We start from the raw sequence: 9,562 nt of genomic DNA on the forward strand, positions 1-9,562 counted from the left end.
AAGTTCACAGCCACTGGTCTACTCTCATCCTGATGGATTGTAAAAAAAAAAAAAAATCCCCATTTGACCTTTGAAACCTCTAATTCACCTACTGCTAATGTAGTCTGTGAAGATTTGAATTTGTAGCACATGAAGTACTAGATCTGTATCATTAAAGAATGCTTTCTTTAGACACTAAGAATCTTTTAAAGAATCTTTAGTAAGTTGCTCGGGAGGAAAGCATGATTTGCATGTTAAGAATTCATTCTAAAGTTAAACGCTTCTGGATTAAATTTCTACTTCAGGAAATATAAAATGCAGGGGATTACGATTGCTAATGTACAAATGGTAAAGTCTGATCATTTTGCTTTGACTTAAAAATGCAAACAAAAGGCAAAGAAAAAAAAAACTGAATCTGAAAGTTTTGTCAAAAGTCATTGGCAAACAAAAATCCATTTTAGCAATGGATTTTAAAAATCTGATCTGATGTTCCTAAAAATGCAGAGTGCAGTTTATAATCTCCATTATGAGAGTATATCTATAAAAAGAAATATTGTCTGTTTATAAACAAAGACAGGAAAGAAAGATTGAAATTAATAGAGATTATTATTTGATAGTGGAACTTTATTGTTTCTGGTATTGTTAACAAAATTTAGGTTTGCAACAGATCTAAAAAATCTGTATGAATTCTGTCATTTTCATAAGTATTTTTGGAGAACCTACTATGTGTCTCTTCTAAGCACTGGGTTAATATAGTAAACACAATTTTAATATTTCCTTGGAGCTTATAGTGAAGAGACAGATGGACAGTAAAATAATCAACAAACAAATGATAATGCCTAGCAGTGATAAGGGATACAAAGAAAAGTAAAGATTACATAGGTGAGACAGAGTGGCAGGAGAGTACTCTGCTGTGAGTACTGTCAGGAGGGAGCCCTCAAGAGGAGCTGGCATTTGGAGGCATTTGAAAGCATGGGGAATGCATCATTCAGCAAGGGGAAGTTAGTCCTCAAAAAGACCAGTCTGTGAGAAAGACACCTAGAGATAAAGAGGGCAGCTGAGTTCTGAAAAGGTAGTGGCTTCCTTGAGACTCTTGAGTAGGCACTTAGTGCAGCTGAGTGTGATATCATGACAAGAATTTTAACAGTCTGAACTTTGGACCATACTTCCAGGTTTAAATTCCAGCCTGGCAACTTATTAGCTGGGTGGCCTTAGGAAGTTGTAAAACTCCTTGAGGAAAAAAAACCAAAAACTGGGGCTGATAATACCTTGCCTTGCAAATGGTCATAAGAATTAAATTAATATGTGAAAAGCACTTGAAACGTGTCTGAGACCCTACTTTGTGATAATAAACACAGGCTGCTATTCTATTTCTCCTCTATTGCAACATTTATTCTTTAGTAAATGATACCAGAGGTAAAGCAATCTGGCTTTTATTTTTTAATTTTAATTTTATTTTATTTTGAAGAGTAAAAACAAAAGAACAAAAATCAGGAACAAAGACTGAAACAGGAACATACAATAATACATATATTACAGATTTTCAAAACAAGAGTAGCTGATTAACAGTGGTTGATATATTATCCATTTTTATCATCAAATCTGTTGCTCAGGGGCTGGGGAGATAGTTCAGTTAGAATAAGTGCAAGGGCCTGAGTTCAATCCCCAGTTCTCCTCCCCCCCCCAAAAAAAAAAAAAACAAATCTGTTGCTCAGATTAGCATATAGTTATGTAAGATTCGACATATGATTGTTATTACTGCTTGATTTCAAGAAATCTTAAATTTTTGTTCTTGTCTTTTTTTCGTTTATTACCTTTCAAAAATTTAAAGAGTATCGTCATAATTGATATGACATTAGAAATGGTGCACATTTAGAAGACCAAGATGACAGGTATTCAAGCATGGTTTTTGTATTATGCATTGCTGTCCTCAGTGTAGTTGCTTAGTTCTCAGATATCCACATACAGTAAAGTCAAGGTGAAAATTCCACACACTAACTGCTATTTTTAAAAAACTGATGGAAATTTTTAGTACAACCACCTCAGCCATCCTGTATATATACTTGCATTTTTCCTGTACCTTTTTTTGTCTTTTCTTCTTACTCTTCTCTTCATTGTTTAATCCTTAAATTCCATTTCTTTCCATTTTACTGCATCTTTCAGGTTTTATTTCTTTCAGCTTCTTTCACTAGTGAGACAATACAAGTTTTACACATATGTGTCTGATTTATTTCACTTACGAGTATAGCCTCTAGTTGTATCCACTTACCTATGAAGACTTCGGGTTTGTCTTTATAGCAGAGTAATACTCCATTGTATAAAAATACCACATCTTTTTCATTCATTCCTCAGGTGATGGACATTTGTGTTGCTTCCAAGATTTGGCTATTATAAATTGTGCTACTATAAATATGATTGTACATATGTCAGTATGGTATGATATTTTCAGTTCTTCTGGGAAATTTCCCAAAGGAGAGTAGCTGGATTGAATGGGATTTCCAGTCTTAGTTTTTTGAAGACACATTGATTTTCATAGTGGTTGTACCAGTCTACATTCTCACCAGCAGTGGAAAAGTGTTCCTTTTTCCCCTGCAGCCTCTGCAGCATTTGTTATTGGTTGATTTTTTATTGTAGCCATTGTTTCTGGGGTGAGATGATATCTCAGTGTTGTTTTAATTTACATTTCTTGAATGGCCAGTGATGTGGAACAATATGCCTTTCAAAGGAGGGGTGTTGCCTTCAGATTTACAAACCCAATTTCCTAAGCAGCTTCCCTGATCTCTAGGAAAGTTTTGGCACAGAGGCCCAGAAATCACTTCCTAGACACATTAAATGTGGTCTACATTATTAAAACACATGTATAAAGCAATAGTGGTGTCTGTGGTTCTTTGAAATTGGTCAAGAAATTTACACATTTTTTTAAGTGTAATTCTATAGTGGTCTGTGGCATGGACTTTGACATCAGCCAGCCTTGGGTTTCTACCCTAGATGAGGAATATAGTGTCCTGGATACATGATCTTACCTCTCATCTTAGGCAGGTTCAGCAGCTATATCACACTACCATAGACTGGGAGACCTTAGCAACAGAAACTTACTCTCACAGTTGTGATGGATAGAAAGTCTAAGACTCAGGCCCTGGTTTTCAGAGGACTTCCTGTTCACTGGCCTCAAAGGGTGGAGAAAGAGAGATCAGCAATCTTTCATGTCTTATAAGAGTGCCTATATGACCTAATTCTGAAAAACTCCACCTCCATCTTAGTGACATCTTAGTATGTCATCATCTTAGGGATTTGAGTTTCAGCATAGGAATTTTGGCACAAACACAAACATCTCCATCAAGGAGTTGTTATAGCTGATACTCAATGTATTTAAGATGTTCCAGACATTCTTCTAAGGTATTTACATAAATTTACGTAATTTTCACAATGTCCTTACAAGGTAATTACTATACTTACTATCCCATTTTGCAGATGAACAAAATTAGGCAGTGATTAAGAAGTGCTCAAAATTGCACAGCCATTAGGTGAGGGTCAGGACTTGAATTCACACTGTCTGGCACGCTCTGTTGCCTCTCAATGGTTTCTACTTCATGCTTTTTACTTATAGGATACTGCATGAGAGCACTCAGCATAAGGAAAGATGCAAATTAAGGACTCAATATTTGTTGAATAATACTTTGCACAGTCATAGTACTTTCTACTGTTAGTAAACAGACTACTTCAGAACTGCATTATGTTAAATAGCTCAACTATTTTTCAGGTTTTTAAATTCCCCTGTGTGTATCACATCAGCTTTGCTAATTCATTTTTATAAAATAACTTTTGCTAGGACATTAGATTATCAGGCAAATTTTGTTTATACTCGGCCTATGCTGACTCCCAGTGGTCACCTCATAGGTTTCTAAATGCTCACAGACCATCTGCTTGAGAACCAGTTTTAGAATTTCACCTGCAATCAGGAGAAAGCTCTTCATTCCATTTAGTCTTTGTCTTCTTTGCAATTGGGGATCTTCTGTCCTCTTTAGGATAAAAATCTGGCTTATTTTCATTAGTGATGAAAACCACTAGAAATTTTCTACACAATTTCAATTTTTTTTATGAACAGAAAGAGATGGCTATGTTATACTTCAAGAACATTTGCATTATACAACTAGCAACCAATGCCTATTTCTAACCATAACTGTATCAAACCGTGGGGCTGATCCAACATAAAATTAGATTACTCATCTGTTAGAGGAAAAGTTCCAACAGGAAAATTTAGGTAGGGCGTGAGTCATATAATGTAACATTCTTCTGCCCTGTAAATAAATTCTATTTAACAAAACCATATGTTTTGAAAGAATTAAAAACATGAAAATGTAAAATTATGTATCTAATCCCTTGACCAGGTAGATCTCTTATGTATTTGAATTCGCAGAGTTGTATTTGGACTTTGGAAATAAGTCAGCCATGTTCTTTGCAGTAAACCTTTCCAACTACATTTTTCCTTAGTAAATAATTGTGATTATTTAAACATAGCAAAGCATTAAGCTATATAAACCTTTATTGTTAATATTGTTTTTATCTAGATGCTAGGTTCTGAAGTAAAGTAGTAAACATTCTAGAATGTTAAGATATGTAGTCCATGATCTCCCTTGTTAAATTTTTCCAGGGAACAGTTGGGTTGTTAGAAGATGGAACTTCATACCTGCAATTGGTCAAGCAGTTTATCTGTGTAATTTAATTTTTAATTGGCAACAAATTGCTTCCAATGGGAAGTTTCTGTTCAACATCTCCAATTGCAGTACCACTGAACTGGGTTTAGCTTTGGTCATAGAGCTTTTAAATTGCACCCCACCCCCCTGCTCTTGTTCCTCTTTTACTTTTGAAGTGCCAACAGCTACAGATGAATCACAGAGCAACTACAAAGGATGGGGGTGGTAGAAGAAGAAAAACAACAGATTTTGGTGGATCATGCAGGAACACTAACCTATTGTTTGAAGATCTAAACTCTACAGGTCTGTGTATTTAAGCATCTCTGTGCGTTTGTGGAATTTAGATTGACTTAAACCTCTTTTGCTGAAACTAATGAAAACTGACTCCCTTACTCGATTTTTCTGTATCATTTTTTTTCTTTTTCTTTTCTTTCTTTTCTTTCTTTTTTTTTTTTTTTTTTTTGGTACTGGGGATTGAACTCAGGACCCTGCACTTGCCAGGCAAGCACTTATTCTACTGCGCTATCTCCCCGGGCCTGTATTGTTTATTTTCTTAGGATATTTTTGTCCTTAAACTTTAGAGATCTGTACCTTTATTAGGTTCTTTAGGTTTCTAGAGATTCCTTTTCAGTTCCTTTCAGGAATTTCTCTTCCTAACCTCATCCCCTTGAGTGTCAGTGTCTGACCTTTCAAATACTCCCCTGGTTTTCAGTGGTATAAATTACCAGTCATGTGCTGATTACTTACAGAATTATTGACCAGCCAAGACCTTTCTTCTGGGATGTGGATGTTTCTAGATGTCCTATGGACATTTCAAATTTACTGTGTCCACAATGGACCCCTTTATATCTTTCTCTCCCAACTTGATCTTCTTCATGTTCCCTTTGGTGAATGGAAACACACTAGGAGCCAGTAAGCCAGGGTACCATTCTCCATTCTTCCCTCATCACACCCATCCTTTTTCATAATTCACAAAGCCATAGGGAGGCCACCTACTAAATATTTAACCCATATGTTTTCTCTACTTTCATCATCACTACCATAATTTAGGTCATGATCATGTTCTGACTAAAGTATTTTATCAATTTCTCAACCTCCAATCTTGCCCTCTAATAGTTCATTTCTCACATTATATATACTTCTTCTAAGCCACAATCTAACCATGTTATTTTTATGTGTCTAACCTTCCTCTGAATTCCTATAGATTTAAAAATAATTTCTAAACTGTAGATATCATTTACAATGGCTTTTATAATCTAGTTCTTATTTCCCCCACTCCCATATGTAGCACTTCTTTATCTAGTCTTTAGCTTTACTGAGTTATTTTTAATTACCCAAAAGCCTGAATTTCTCTCACTTACAGCTGTTTGCACTGGGATTTCCTGCCTGGCCCACTTTCCCTACATTTTTTCATTTGTCAACTCTTTACCATTCTTTAGGTTTCAACTCAGAGAAAGCAAGAAACCTTTCTTGAAACACCAGTTGGGTTGAATCCCCACTATGTCTTCCTAAAGCATTTGCTATTCTATCTTCATATTTGTAGTCTTTCTGCATGGTTCTGTTTCCCACTGAGTCCCACAACTTAATGGAAGAGCGTCATGCACACTTTTCTACCCACAATGCCTGTGCCTGCAACATGAAAACACCTTGTAAATATTTAATGAGTAAATAAATGAGAGAGTAGCAAAAAGATGAAAGTGGGAGCATACATATGTGGACAAATAAGTATACGTGAGTAATCTTCATAGCCTTCTCTACTGTGTTCTGGAAAGTGCTGAAAGCAAGTTCTATACATTTAATTTCCCAAGAACCCCAGGTAGACAAGAACTCTGATGTTTAGATATGTGAGATAACTTACTAAAGGTCAGACATCTATTAATTGGATGTTTTTTCTTCAGGGGTAGCTGTGAACATTCATTATGTCTAACAAAATCTTAGTTTACTGATAGTGTTTTGTGTGTAAGTACCTCCAATCTAATTGTAACAGACTACAAGTGTGAAGTTTGAGAACCTTTAAAACCAATATATTAAATTTTTAATATTTTAAATAATTTATTGTACTTAATTGTTTTGGCTTTTTGAGACAGTGTCCTGCTATATAGTCCAAGCTTTCCCGTGTTCATTATGTAACTAAGGCTGGCCTCAAACTTGTAGTGATCCACCTGCCTCAGCCTCTTGAGAACTAGATTTATAGACATGCACCATTATACTTGGCATAAAGTATTTTATTTTAAATAACTATACATTTTTGTTGTGATAAACCTGTCCAACAAAATTACTTTTCAGAATCCTCTTTAGTTAACAACATATAAATTATGGAAAATTTCAAAGAAAATACTCTCCTTTATTTAAATAGCTTTGAAGCCTGCTTGAGAAGGACAGATGGTATTTTCTTCCTCTACAATAACATGAAGGATACTAGAGTCAGTTGAGGTGAGGCAGAACACCCAGTACTCTAGAGCTAGGCTGGTGATTTAAGATGCAAGAAGAAATTCTGCTCAGAATTGGGAAACTTTACAGGATCCAAAAAAAAAACCTCATGCATATCTAGCCATCCAAACTGCATTTCCGAAGCTTTTCATCCAATTTTTCTTCAAGAGATTAGTCAATATTTTGGTAAACAGGCTTTGGGAAGTCAAGCTAAAAAGTCTCCTTTTCACAAAGAAAGTGATCAGTGTATATTTGTTGATTGTGTGGTTTTAAATGGCAGCATAGAAACAAAAACGGCAACATAGACATACATCATCATGAGGGGAAAATATGCTGGGTGATTAGCATTATATAAAAATAAATTCATTGTAATAAGTACTGAAATGAATTCTATATAAAACTTAAACTAGGGAATGTGTTGGGGCAGTGGGAACTGTTTTACTCCTTACTGTATTGGAGATGTTGCCGATGCCACAGATAGAATCACAGAGAAACCTGAGGTTGGCTGGGCTACTTGTGCCAGCTGTGGGCTCCAGTGTGTGGCTTCTGTCTAGGTGAACTCCAGCCATGAGTGGTCTTCATGCATTTCTGCTACCGTCTGGGCACTGCTCCAAGTAGCTTCTCTACAGGTCCTGTGTGAAGGCACCAGAGGATTATAAGTAGGTGACTTAGCTCCCTAGCTTTGAGGTTGGTTTTGCTCAGACTTGTGAACCAGTTAGGAAGCTGCCATCCTGTCTCAAGACAGAAACAAGCTCTGATCAAGTCATTAGCTCCTACCCCACATTGCCACAGTGTTCAGTTGCTCCTCTTAGGTGTTTATAAACCTCCAGGGAAGACCAGAGGCATAAACAGGAATGGGCCCTCAGGCTGAGCACTCCACCCATCTCTGTGGGTGTCACATTGCTCAGGAAGAAATAGGGGAACAGCTGGAATGAGGCAGAGCCCTTGGCAGCAGAGTGGTGTCAGTCAGAGCCCACTTGGCAGAGAGCGCCTGTTGGAACTTGCATTGGGAGTGCCAAGGCTTTCCGAGCTGCCAAGAAAGAATGACTAGGCGGAGGGGTGGAACAGAGAGGCAAGGGAGCAACACTAGCCCATCTCCAAGGAAGAGTGGGAAGCAAGCAATGGAGAAGGTGCCCTCAGACATGTGTCACAATAGTTAGTGACTCAATCTGTATTAGGTAAACTACAGACAAGGCCAAGTCAAGGAATTACTTGAGCAATGCCTAAAAAACTCACCGATAAACATCCCAAGAAGCCAAGATGGATCGATGGGCTTGTTTTGTGTCCACAAAGAAACTTCAGAGAGCAGGGCAGGGCTTCTTGCACCTCAGTGACAGCCCAGGATTGGTGTCAGGGGACTACTCGCCATGACCAAAGGTTCTCCTATGACCTCGGGTCCTGAAGAGAGCTTCTGGGTTTCATAGAGGATGTTGGTGGTACCCCAAGGATATACTGGGCTTCATAAGATAAATGAAGCAGTCCAGTTTATTGGACTGATCCTTTGAAATAGCATATCTAAACATAAGTGAGCAATCTCTCGGCTGGAGAAATGAAATACTAATATTTAACATTTTAACTCTATCTGTGGGCACTATTTGTTTCTTTTGCCTTTCTGTTCTATGCAGAGTCCTTTTCTGTTGGCAGCTGAAAGCAAACAGTGGGACCAGAGGAAACAGACACCCAACTAGAAAATCTTCAAGGAAGTGTTTATCTCATTCTTTCTTTATTAATCCCACCTCCTTCTGCTTGTTTACATCACTTTCATACATACAATATTAAATCTTATACTACTTCCCTAGTTTGCTCAGTAACTAATGTTTTATATGAATTTAATCTTTTCCTAATCAGAAAATGAAAATCCCTTAAAGATGAGTATAATGCAATTTAGTCAGCTTGAGCTCCTATAAGAAAATACACAGTTCTAAAGGCTGGAAGCCCAGGATCAGGTTGTGAGCAGATCGGATGCTTATGAGGGCCTTTCTCTTTGCTTGCAGATAGCTGCCTTCTTAATGTGTTTTCCTGTTTTTGAGGGAGAAAGACTGTTTTGCTCTTTCTTCTTAGAGACATTAATTCCTTCATAGAATCCCCACCCCCATGACCACATATAAATCTGATTATTCACAAAGGCCCCATCTCCAAATGCCATCACATGGGAAGTTTAGGGCTTCAACAGGTGAATGGGGGGGGGGACAGATATTCAGTCCATAACAAGATTCACGTTCTATTAATTGTTATTCTACGTAGGACATAAAGAGTGAATTGTGAGCAGAATATAGAATGAATGCTAAGTATTTTTATCTCTATGCCTGGACCTGTCTTAGTTCACTTCTCATCACTGGGACATGATACTCAACACCCTTGACTTGAAGGGGGAAGAGTTATATTTTGGCTCACATTTCTATCCATGCTCAGCTGCCTCCAAAGAAGGAACAGCAAGGTAGGGGGTCTGGCGGAGAAGC

The sequence above is a fragment of the Octodon degus genome, unplaced genomic scaffold (assembly GCF_000260255.1).
Source record: "Octodon degus isolate 3935 unplaced genomic scaffold, OctDeg1.0 scaffold00256, whole genome shotgun sequence".
Taxonomy (NCBI): Eukaryota; Metazoa; Chordata; class Mammalia; order Rodentia; family Octodontidae; genus Octodon; species Octodon degus.